The 12951-nt window shown below is 39.6% G+C and overlaps 1 long non-coding RNA gene across 1 annotated transcript in view; it reads right to left on the bottom strand.

Moving 5' to 3' along the window:
- Window positions 1-2880: 2880 nt before the first annotated feature.
- The window catches only part of LOC140689291 (uncharacterized), a 160215-nt gene continuing 150144 nt past the window's right edge, over window positions 2881-12951 (bottom strand). Inside the window, exon 4 of the long non-coding RNA XR_012064191.1 lies at window positions 2881-3880. This is a non-coding gene — a long non-coding RNA (uncharacterized lncRNA). The remainder of the gene's footprint in view (window positions 3881-12951) is intronic.

Genomic DNA, 12951 nt, shown 5'->3' with positions numbered 1-12951 from the left:
CTCGTTCCCTGAGATGTTGCTATTTCAGAAGATAAGTGAAGCACATTGACAGATACTTTCATTATTTATGTGAGAGACTGGAGATACTTATTGACTTACTAACTCAGTCTTTGCTTCTATCACTGATCTGATATGTGAACAGGGAAGATTTTAGAAACAGAATGAATTAACATTTGTTGACACCTACTCATGTCCCAGAGTGTTTTAGTATTATGTCATTCAGTTCCAAGGAATCTAAATTAGACGTGTATTCTTAGAACTTTGTAGTCATCTTCTCAGTGATTTTTTTGTTTCCCTCAGATCATGTCCCTCTTTATGAATCCCCTAACCTTAACAAAGGTTCCTGTTAAAGTGTTGTCAGAAAGTAAGGACTTAAGGGATCACCACTAAGCTAAGGATTTGTGCATATTCATAGAAAATGATGAAAGCCTAAAAGACGTTTTAAGTAAATAAAATATTGTAACAGTTGTTTGACACAGAGTTGATGTTTTTGAGCTCTACAATTCAATAAATTATTACATAGGAACTGTGCTGGTGGCCTATATGCATTTGGAATGTTTGTTTTGCTCAATGATAAAATCAGCTAATTCTATGTTTATGAACTGATACCATTCCTTTCTGTCCTGACTTCTTTCTCCTCCTCCCTCATCCCTGGCCAACACTTCCAAGAGACAGGGAACAGACACTGTGAGGCCACTAAGGGTCACCTTGGGATTGGCACAGCATCACTTTACTGTGACAGAGTCACTTTGCTGAAGAGCAAGTGAGGGAAGAGTTATTACTGCAGCCATTGTAGGAAAATCCAGTCAGCTACATAGGTATCCACACTTAAAAACCCCCCAGTCACTTTTGCTTCTGAAATTACTCACTGCCTGACGTTTCTGCTCAAGTCTTCAACCATGTTGTTCAGCCCTCATCTCCCCTTCATTTTTCCTTTCCTTCTCTATTCTACCTACTCCAGTTTTAAAAGTCTTGCAGCTTTCTTGGACAGGTTTGTTTTATTGATTGATTAATGAATTTATAACATTAACTCCATCGTTGAATCATTTCTCCCACCTCAAAATGGCCTTATCTTTATAATCACCTCTATTATGTTATTTTTAAAAAAAGATAATCTTTTGGGAGAAATTCTCCACACCTATTAAAATAGTAATTTTTACCCTCACCTTATTTGACTCTTATAGTACCCACAAAGGCAAAATGTAATTTTTGCACTTTTTTGGTTTTTATACTTCGTTTTTGATTAAAATGTCTTATTTATTTAATATTATCTACCTTAAAGTATTAAGAACACAGGGTTTGATTCCTGAGAATTCAAATCCAATTCTAAATTTTTTTTCCCTTTTTCTCTCATCCATCCCTAAGCTTAATTTTACTCAAAATTTCTTCACATATAAGTAAAAGCTAGATTCTGCAGGAAGACCAGGCAGGCATGAAGTTTGTATATTTGGGGCAAAGCTGTTTGTTATCAGCTTCTGCTGCTTTCAATCTATAACACAGTTAAGAATGGGGCAATTACGCATAGTAAGCTTTCCTTTCAAAGCTAAAACACAAAAGAAGTCCTTGTCAAGAATTATTAATGTCTTAAGTAAAGTTCATCATAGCCAAAGCCATTCAAAGGAATAAATCTACCCAAAATAGGAAAGTGCGTGTGTACTTGCATAGAAATAGTGGGGGAGGTGAGGGACAGAGGAAGGTGAAGGATTTATTTTTTTTACAAGGTAGAGAAAAAAACTGGAATTTCATAGGATGAAAGAAAACACAACCCCAATAATAAATAAATCCTCTTTTAAGAAAATAAGCTTATGTAAAAAGGAAAACTAGAGGTCAAAAATGAAAACCCAAGTCTAATTCAGAGAAGAATGCCATGGAATGTTACAGAAAGTGCACTGGGCTTGGATCAGGGCTTGGAATTTAATGGAGCGGTAGCAGGCGGGCAGAGCAAAGGAAAGCTATTTGACCAGAACCGCTATTCATAAAAGGAGATGCAAACAGCTAATTATTTGTGTGTCATATGCATAGAGGTTATACAATGACCATATCTCCAAAATAATTTATATACTGTTTGGTGTTCAGTTTGTCCTTTGGTTTTGGCATGGAAAATACCTTATGTGTTAAATGTAAATATTCAGAACACAGCACAGTTGTCTCACAATGACTTGGCTTTTCCTTTCTTTCATTTTTTAATGAGGCAGTGTCTAAAAATGTCAAAAGGAGGCCAGACCATTTTGGAATTCTGAGGTGCCTTGGTGCCACTTATTGGCTGTGTACACTTGGGAAATATGCTTAGTTTCTCTGCAGCCCAGCTTTATCCTAAGGAAATGAAAATAATAATGCCTGCCTTGCCTAAGTCCTTAGGTTGTTGTGAGATCCTGTATGCAAATCACAGAGCACATCAGAGAGGTAAGGGGACCCTTCTCCTTCTTCACTGCTGTAAAATCTGACTGTTACAGAGAACTACAATCCACTTTGAAGGGTAATTTTCAAATAATCCAAGTTGTTTGCTCAGGAAATTTTGAAGCTAGAGGGTCAGGACTGAGTTTTCTATCATTGTGAGAGAGACTCACATTTCACACAACCTTGGCCTCAAAGTCACCACCAGATTCAATGCTGATCATGGCTCTCTGGGTACCTCTTTCCAACAGGCCCTTTAAGGAAGTGTTCATAGAAATTTGATTTCTACCTGATTAATCTTATTTCCCAAGTGACATTGAAATAAAATTAAAGATACATTCCACTAAGGGGAAGAAATGCCTTTGGACTTAAAAAAACACACATGCATGTGTGTAAGCACACACACAGACACTTAAATTACATAAGCATAAAACGTTCATAAAAATAACAAGATTTATTAACTGATACATGAAATTTTTTAAAAGGGATATTTGAGATTGGGTCCCCTAGGAAGTAGACTTCTAGGGGCAGATTAGCTTGCAAGAGTATTTGGAAATACTTTTGGCATTAACAGCTCTAGAAAAGTGCATGAATCAGGATTGAGCTGAAGGAGGAGTTGACTTTGATGAACAGGTAGTAAAAACTTCAGCAGATCCTATGGGGAGCTCTGCAGTTGGCATAGCCCTTCAGTGTTGTCTCTAGTTATGGCAAGGAGACAGGCCTTTTATACCCGTGTAGGGACTTGTCCCAGGCTATCCCTGGGGAGGAGGGTAACGCTGAGTGAGGTGGCTCTCTTTAGCTGAGGATAAGTCCCAGAGAGGGACTCAGAGATATTCATCACAAACACTCCCAGGAACTGGAGAGTTCAGTTCTTTAGCCCTGGAGTATGATCTGGGTGAGTAACACCGAGTCCACTCTAACCCATGCTTTGTGCCTTACAATTTCACATGCATCGGAGAATCAGTTCTGGGAGCAGTCCCTCTGTTCCTGGAGGAAGCTTACAAGAAGCTGGTTGATGAGATGAACTATAGGCACCAACAATGGAGTGAGTGTCGCAGCCTGGTATTCCTCATATTCCTCCTTCACCAGCCATTCAAGATTCCCTTCACCCTCGACCTATAACCCTGTTAGCCTCAAAGGCTTACCTGGTAGAGGGACCCAGACCCTCATTCCCGAAGAGCTACCATATCTTTTTCAAGCTTTAGCCATTGAACTTGTCCATTTACTATCAAAACTGGGTAAGGAAATACCAAGAGGTACCCAACTGGTCACCTGAATCCATAGAAGAGCATGGGTCGCCACAGAAAAGCATCCTTACCTCCTCTAGACAGTCACAATCATTTTCCAAGTTGATGACTTCTTTCCTTGCATGCTACTCTCATGGCACAAGAAGATTAAAGGGACTGAACAATTGTCAAATCTTGAGCTTTAATGGGATTCTTGCTGTGTTCCCTGGTAGAAGCTCTTTTCCTCTGGTAACAAGGGCCTAGAGTTGTCAGAAAAAGAAACACAAATTCTCTAAATGGATTGCTGGTGTGACTATTAAACAGGCTACCCTTACCATCACTGCTTGGTTCTAGGACCAATATGTTCTGTACTTCAGGGACATAGCACCATGTATGGTTCTTGACTGAAGGTATACACAGTATATATATTATCAGTAAGACTAAGACTCTTTCACATGCTAAATTAAAGGTAATTATTTACCAATGAGCCTTTAAACGAAGGTCTCCTCTCCAAGCCTCAGATATTTGTTCAGGAGGCTGTACTACTACTAAAATGACAGGTGGCTCCTGGGAGATGTGGTTTGTGATAGGACCAAGGGCTCCTATGAGGATAGGCTAATCCTGGACCTGTTCTGCTGTGAGGTAGGTCATTTATCCTGATGTTACCTTATATGGACTCACATGCCCACGCGTCAAATACTCTGCAGGCTCTTCAGTTATGGTGCTTGCTGAGCCATACTGGCCGAAGAGGCAAACTCATATCCCAAAGGGAGTAGATATCAGTCAATATGAATGGCAGCCTTTCTCAGAGTGGAAGGGGCCCTATGTAGTCCATTTGCCATCAGGGGGGCTGGTTGGTCTCCTCCAAGGATGATATCATATTGAGGGCTCAGAGTTGGTTTCTGTTGTCAGCAGACTGGACTTTGGTAAAGGCGATTGCTAGATCAGCCATGGTAAATGAGAATCCACGCAGTTTGGCTGAGGCACAGCCTTCATTCCTACTACCAAGCCTGCTCTGTTCACGAGCCCAGCGTGCCAACTGGAATGACTGGCATCCACTGGCTGAGTCGCTGAGTCTGCTTGGTTGTTTAGTGTCTTTTCTACATTGGACGTTCTCTAATCGGCATTAATAAGCATTAGAACGCCCATCACACTTCATGACCACTCCCAATCGACTGTCCAAATGCCTCTTCCTGAGAACTTTTGTCCCCAATCTTCTACTCTTTCTTCTTCCAATCTTCCTTCTTTCTTCTGATTAACCAGCCAAGCTGTTTTCTACTGCTCATATTATCATTACCTCGGGCTACTTCTCTTTCCTCACAAAGTAGATGTCTAGGTACGCTGCCTTAAGTCCCGGCCATTGAGATGACTTTCCCTTACAGTGTCTTTCAGTGCCGGTCCTGAGTGGGCTGTAGTCTACCTCAGTCCAATTGTGGTTTGTATCTGTACTGAGCTGACCCATTCATGACCTAAACTTGGTTTACTCCCTCCTCTGCCCCACATGTGTCTGTAGGTGTGAGCTGAAGGCGAGGGCTTACACAAGAGTGGTGGGTAACATGGGGGTGTGGGTCTGGGCCACCTGCTAGTGAGCCCCACTTGTGACTTCTGGCCCTATTCTTGTCTGATTCCAGCTGCACCCCTTTCTCCTTACAACAGATGACTGCTGGCCAGGCCCACATTATGATGTAGGGGGTTAGCCTCAACTCTGCTCGTGGTGAACACTGCTGGTGGTGTGGCCAGCGGATGCCCCAAGGTCAGGCATCATCTCTTTTATCAGGGCCCGGGAGCACAATGGAAGGTGTTCCTCAGAAAGCTAATAATAATGCTTTGATACAGATGGCATGGTCTTACTCTACAACACCAGTGCTTTACTGTAGGATGAAGGGTTATCTGGCACCTGGGGTGTATTTTTCGGCCTTTAGACCTTCTGTAAGCAGCCGTAAACAAAATGAAAAGACAAATTTGACACCTGTTAAATGTATATTCTTGACCTCATGAAGATGGAGGGATAGATCTTGGAATACTCATCGGTATAACTAACACTTAGCAAGACTTACAGGAGTATGAGCTGAAAGAAACAGAGTTTCAGTGGCCCTTTTCCCCTAATCACTCTGATCATCTAAAAGGAAACGTTTGCAAAGTATTATCAGTAAGACTAAGACTCTATCACAAGCTAAATTAAAGGTATTTACCAATGAGCCTTTAAACAAAGCAGGTACAAACACAGGAATCAATCAACTGATTCTGTTCAACAAGAGAAAAGGTGAAAGACAATGAGAATAAGGTCGAAATCAGAACTGGGGCGGATGTTACCCATGACTTCTCTTTCTTCTTTCTAAGGGCATAAAAACATACAATTTCTTCATTGTCTGTGTGAACGGATCGTTTACTTTGCATCTCACGCAGAATAAGGAGAGCCTTTCTATCCTGTTTACTTTAAAATGAAGCATTCCTGACCCCTCTGAGTGATGGCGTTGTCTTCTAGTAGGAAAGTACAGCCTGTCCAGAAAAATCATAAAACAGCAGAAGCCCAAATGAACCCTTGGAGGAAAAGTGGGGCATTATTTAAACAGGAATTACACTTGATATTGTACTATAGAACCTAAGACTGAGGAGCAAAACGTTTAAGGGGAAGGGATTTTCCTGTTCTTAAAGAAACATGTATGTTATTAAAGAAGTCTGAGCCCTGCAGACTTCAGGAAAAAGACTCCGTGAGAGATGAAATCATCTGTATTATATTATGAGCAGTCAGGCCAGTTGAAAAGGGACATTGAGTTTGCAATGTGGTAGATATTAGCAAACACTTAAGAGAAACCACAAAAAACCTCGTGCATTGGCCTGGAGTAAGCCTTCAACATCTGCTCAGGCCCTTCAGAGTCTACACTGCTGAGAACATGTCAGTTGGTTGGTCATTCCTCTGAACTTGAAGCCAGATGAGCAAATCCAAGCCATTTTATGGTACAATCATTCAAATCATTCCAGTATGTTACAAGACATTTTTGCCTTTGCCTCGAGCTTCAAAAAGAATTAGGCGGCATTTGTAACACTTCACACATTCCAAGGAAACGATTGGATCCAATTGCAAAAGTTTTCAAGTTCAGATGAATTTTTAATGTATAATTTATGCTGAACACCCAACTTAATACTTTGCTATAGAGTCATGGTGCTAAAGTATAGCAAGGCTGTTACTGCTATGTTTATTATTTTATCACATGTGCAGTTTATTTATATTTATTACTTTTATTTAACAAATACTTATTTTGAATTGGTGCTAATCCTTTGACAGTCTCATTGTAGGCTTCATCCTAAAGGAGTAGATTCACCAGTCAAGTTTAAGATCTGCAGAAAGTCATGTAGAGATGACCACACAATGAGAGGAATTCCACACATCAGTATTTTCAACAAATGCTTTTAAAAAATATATTTTTACATTTATGAAGCTGAAAATAATGGAGCTGCTATTTGGGTTATTTCACTGCAGTGACATACATTTTTCTTGCTATCCATGAAGTATCTCAAAATATATAATCTTTGTTTGAGAATCTTTATGAGTATGTTGATAAATGTCAGGCTGGAAGTGGATAGCATCCTTTCACTGCAGAATTAATCTCATTCTCAGAAGCAAATTATTTTACGGCAGCCCTAAAATAGTTAAGGTGTATCTAATGGCTTGTGTTTCACAGTTAGGTTGGAGTTTCTCCAGTGTTTTTCCTGTTAGATTACTGCTGCCTGGAAGAAGTGGGAGTGGAGGAGAGAGAGAGAAGATGGGGAAAAAGGACTCTGCAGAAATTTTTAGTTGATTCACAAAATGCTCTTTTGTGTTTTTCCTGATATTCTGAGATGTTGAGTCTAATTCTTCTCCTTTCAGAGTTAGGATAAAAACAACAACGTTTGGACCTGTTCCTAAGTGCCAGGAGGTATGCTTAATCCCTCATTTGCATTTTTGTTTTTAATACCCGCAACACCACCTTGGAACCTGGGCTGCTATTATTTTTTTCTATTTCCTTGTTGCGGAAACTGAGAATCACAGAAATCAATTAAAATCTTGAGCTCATACTCCAAGGTATCTGAAAGATCCAAAGCTTAAAGTCTAGTCAACTCCAAATATTCTTGAATAAACAGCTAAAAAGAAGCAAGTTTATATTATGATTTTTGATCATATTGAAATCCACATCTAGTCAGGACACTAGATCCCAACTGTACATCCTCTAAAGAGTTAATTGGGTTAACTCTCACGTAATTGCTTTTCTTTTCCTGGACAAGCTTTTCTAAAAAGAAAAGAGAATATGAAGGTATGTCTTACTCATTCGAATTTTGGAGTTGACAAAACCGAAGGTCCTTGAATCTTTTTCAAGCAGCTGTAACCATTAGATGATTAGTTGGCTCTGTAGAAATCACAAGGGAATTGGTGTTTCCTGCTCCCGAAAAGCAGCAAAGAAATTACTGCACTGCTTCTTCTCTCATGCGTGAGCAGTTTAGGATGCCTGCATTCTCTTCTAGGTTTGGCTGAGAAAATGGATGACTTATTTGCAAACCTAAGAGTATTCTGTGATAACACACGGATATCTTGAACCTAAGCACTTGATCCACATCTGCAACACCCCGGAGATTTAGGAGCCTAGGAAGAGTCTTCTATCCCTTTTTTATCCCGCATTGTATCTTCAAGTCAGTTCTCAGGAGCAAATAATGTCATAGCCCTGAGGCACCTTAGAGAGCATCCAGCTTAGTGTCTCCTTACTGGAGCTACTTGGGGAATTCAAGGACTTCCTGAGGAAGACTACAGAAAGGCTAGTTTCCATCGAATGACATTCCAATTGGTCAGTCACTCAGTACTCTTTCCTAATGTTTACCTGATTTGCCCAAGGAAGCACCAGAGATCTCAGAGTTGACCCTCCCTAAATATCTTTCACAATCAGCATTTGCTTAGCTTACAAAATAAAAGCGTATCTCACCTTCTTTTGAAATCACTCTTGGGGCACTACCCAGGGATGTAAAATCCTCTGGAATGCTCAACAAAAGGGCAAATTGAGAATGGAGAGCTACTGAGGGCAGAGTTCCAGGAAGGCAAAGCATAAGAGAATTTTCTCAAGTGCCACTTATTTTCATGTAAGGATGAAAAAAATGAGCGTCAAAGAAGTGACGTGACCTACTGCTGATGGTGCAGCTATAAAGTAGAGGATTTGAGGTTTGAAAAGCATAAGGCTGCTGGCTACAAAACCTGCCACCCTCCCTCCTTACCATATTGCCTCCAAACATAGCAAGACTGGTAAGTGTCTGGCACTCGATCATCTAAGTTCTGTATTTTTTTTCCTCATCTTACCTTTCAGTATTTAACCCTAAATGGAGAAGCTCACAGAGCAATGGCAAACTCCAGTGGAATTAAAACTACAGCCACACTGCCTCAGTATAGCCAGTGTATGGCATTACCCTCTAGACTAATACTTCTTTCTTCCTTAGAAGTATAAGGGATAGAATTTCAAAGGGTCATATTATACACGCTCTAACCATTAACTGCAAGTGGGAGTTTAATAGCTAGATTTTGAGCCAATTTTTGTAATGGCAATTTCCCTCCCTTTCCGCGCTCTCTGACCATTTCTCCAGCCTAATATGGTTAACAAGCAAATTGTGCCTTCAGTTGCCGTCACTTAGCCTGAGCAGGCAGGGAGTTGAGAGTCACTTTAAATTTATTCCCTGTTGTTTGCCTTTTGAGAGGACTTCTGAGAGCTGGGTCGTGCACCCTCCATCTCCCAAAACTGCCCTGCAGGGAAGCCCTGCCAAAACTTGGTAGTGAGAGACTTCCCTTAAAAATCTGGGCATGAAGCTGAAAAAGTTCTCTGATTCAAGAGAAACATACCAATCAACTCCGCCTTCAGTGACATATCCCATATGTGATATGACTTAGAAATGGAAGAAAATAAAAAAGGAAGGAAGGAAGGAAGGAAGGAAGGGAGGAAGGGAGGAAGGGAGGGAGGAAGGGAGGAAGAGAGGGAGGAAGGAAGGAACTGGGAACCTGGAGTTTGAGTTATGATTTAAGTTTTACCAGTACCTCACCTGCGAGCTTGGGCATTCTCCACTTGTTTTCTGTTTACATAATCTGTAAAATTGGATTAATAGTTTTGTCTTTATAAATTTGTTTAGAGGGTGATATGAGATAAATAAGTTAGTTGCATAGTTCAGTTACGTGTCTTGTGCAGAATAAACTCTCAATATGTAGCATTATTATGGACTTAGTGATGAGACGTGACTCTGCAGTGAAATTCTCATTTACTCAGCAAAACTTACTTAGAGTAGACATTTGGCTCCTATCTGGATAGGCCAGGTGAGGAGGTAGTTCTTCATCCAAAAAAACAGAGTAATCTTCCTTTCTTTCCAACTCATACATTATTATTTTTGGAAGAAATATTATTTAATAGAACAAGTTTAAGCTTCCATTTCCCAGTGGGAAGACATGGAGAGAATGGTGAGAACAGGAGAAACAAGGAGTGGAAAGATGTTTAAGTTATCTTCGATTTTGTGGATGAATATTCAAATAAATGACTATTGAATAAAATCAACCCAATCAAATGCAAAGTATGTATTTTCAGATGTGTTTGAGTTGTGTTTCAAAGAATTCATCTAGCCACAAAGCTTTTGTTTCAAATAGCTGATAATAAGTAACATCAAAAATGTTCTTGTATGTATTTATTAGGTATTTTACTTGTATTAATTCATTTAATCTGTAAAACAACACTTTGAGACTGGTAATAATATTATTACCTATTTACAGGGGGGAGTTTATGGTCCAGGCAGGTTATGTGATTTGCCTATTTCACAAATACTCTTCAGCAGTGAAGCCAGCATTTGGACCAGGTGAGCTGGTTCCAGAGTAGCTGCCTTAACCAGTAGGATAAACTGCTTACAATTTTCAAGATAATTAGAAATAAAGGAACAGAAGAGGAAAGAATGGGGCATCTCTGAGGGAGCTTACCTATACAGCAACTTTCATGAAGATCCTCCTTCCTAAATGATTATCATAGTGAATGTAAAATATTTCATGAAAATAAGAATTTACTACTGTAGGAAATTTTATGATCATTCCACTGAAACAGATCATCTTAAAGACAAGGAAGAGACAGCCTTTAAATTTAGTCCCCAATCAGTCTGGTACAACTTCAGAGGAATTAACATACTTCAAAAGCAAATGCAGGATTCACTTGTGCGCAAATAGCAATAAGAATAACAAAGAATTGACTCTGGCTGCACAGAAGTTACAGTGTTCCTATTCCATTTACAGTCTCCAATATATTACTGAGTATCAAAGATATGAGAAAGATACTAGTTTGACTAGGTCACCTTGTACTTGGCCACGGCAGAATTGCTCTCTACAGAATATTGTTGGAAAGTATAGAAGAAAAGTTATCGCAGCAGAATCTGCTAAGGAAATATACCTAGAGCCAGAGATTGGATCAGGGCCCCTGTTACACAGGCTGAGTCTGAATCTATTAAAATGGCAATGTCCTACCCATGGAAGGACACAGATTATAGTGTCAGGCCACGTCCATACCTTGGAGAATAAATGAACATGCACGCAGCTATTTTCACGGAATGGGTACAGAGTGTTATATAGAATTTTGCTTTTACCAAAAAATACAAAAGAGGTAACTGATTCGATCGGCATGAGATTAAGACCTTACGGTTCTTTTTTCTTTTTTTTTTCAGATTGTTTGAATACATTTGCCCATCATTTTATCTATTTTTAAGAGTTTTCCAACAATGTACCCTCAGTTTGAGATATAAAAATTACTGAATTAAATTGAATGGAGAGAGAAATTCCTGTGGCTTGGAATCATTGCTTCCTTGTTTCAGCATTTCCTAGTACCTTCAGGGCAAATTTGGTGGTGAATTTCTAAAATAAACCAATTTCCAGAAAGTTCCAGCGAACAGGATCCAAGTGTTCCCTACTCATGGAACAGGAATCCCAATGTTCAGCCGAGTTAATCTGGAGAAGGATAATTTATGTAATTTAATATATGATTTAATGTAATATATATTGAGTATTTACTCCATGCCAGGCATTATTCCACCTAATTAATCTTCAAGGCTACTAGAATTGGGTATTAATTTATCCCTTTTTTGCAATCAAGGAATCTGAGATGTTAGATATCCTACTCCAGGTTAACTCAGCTGAACATTGGGATTCCCAAGAGGATTTGGATTTCTATTATAAGCTTGAAGTCACCTTTACATTATGCATCTCCAGTTACCGTCTATCCATGAGCATCCTACTTCACACATACTACGCACTCACCTCTCCCCAAGTGCACAGTCCAAATTATTTTCATCAAATTAGTATACCTAGCTCAAAGTCTGGGATCTCTGGGCAGCATGAAATCCTTAGTATCAAGAATGGATGTGGTTCTTCATGGTCGAGGAAATTATACATTAAAAAGATAGTGTCATATGCACCCCTCAAAACACACAATCCAATAGATTAAAAGTGGGATAAAGACAGAATCATGGTAATAAAAATTCCTATTTGGGAAATGGACATATAAGAGAAGTTCAGATGTCTGTGCCAATAATGGAATCCTGCTGGGCAAGTATTATGAAGCACCTCTATTCCAGGAGTAGGAAAAGTTCTTTGATTAGACCCAGATTAGACCCAGCTCCTCTCTGGGTGAGTCCCAGGACAGCTGTTCTTCATGGCTTTGGCTTCACCTACTAGGAGGTTCCTCCACAGGGCCAAGTCTGAAGGGAATGTTGAGTGTAAGCACTCCCTGAGATGCATGACACACAGCTTTCACAGACTGCTTCTGAACCCCCAGGCTTAGAGGCACTAGTTTTGTTTTTGTTTGTTTGTCTTTTATCATCAGAGTCTTTTAGAGGCATGACCTATGTTTCAATCATCCAAGTGTCAGTAACCAAACCCAAAGTTTCTTCTTGGCTGTGTCCCAGGACTCCTTTCTTTACTTCTTCACTCACATGCTACCTTTTCCAGATTAATGGTGGCTTTCTTGAAACCTGTAAAATAGGCTTGGGGGATGTGGAGTGGGAAGCAGAGAAGGTAACACCATCAATCTGAACTTTGCTGCAGGAGACAGATATTTTGTCTAACTCTGAAGTTTTAATGGGCTTTTGGTGCTCAAAGCCTTTATTAGTCACTTTCTACAGTTAGGCATCTTTCATAATCACATTTTCCAGCAACTTGAGGTCTACATTTCTGGACTCTGTCTTTCCATTTCACTTCTGTATATAAAGTGTGAAATTCTGAACTCAACTCTTATAGTTCCTTGCTTTAAAAGAAAGAAATTATAAATATTAAAATGTTAAAATTCTGATTTTAAGAATTTCC

This window comes from Vicugna pacos, chromosome 25 (genome assembly GCF_048564905.1).
Source record: "Vicugna pacos chromosome 25, VicPac4, whole genome shotgun sequence".
NCBI classification, from domain to species: Eukaryota; Metazoa; Chordata; class Mammalia; order Artiodactyla; family Camelidae; genus Vicugna; species Vicugna pacos.
Note: the sequence above shows the minus strand (reverse complement) of the source record. Positions and strands in the feature narration are given on the sequence as shown.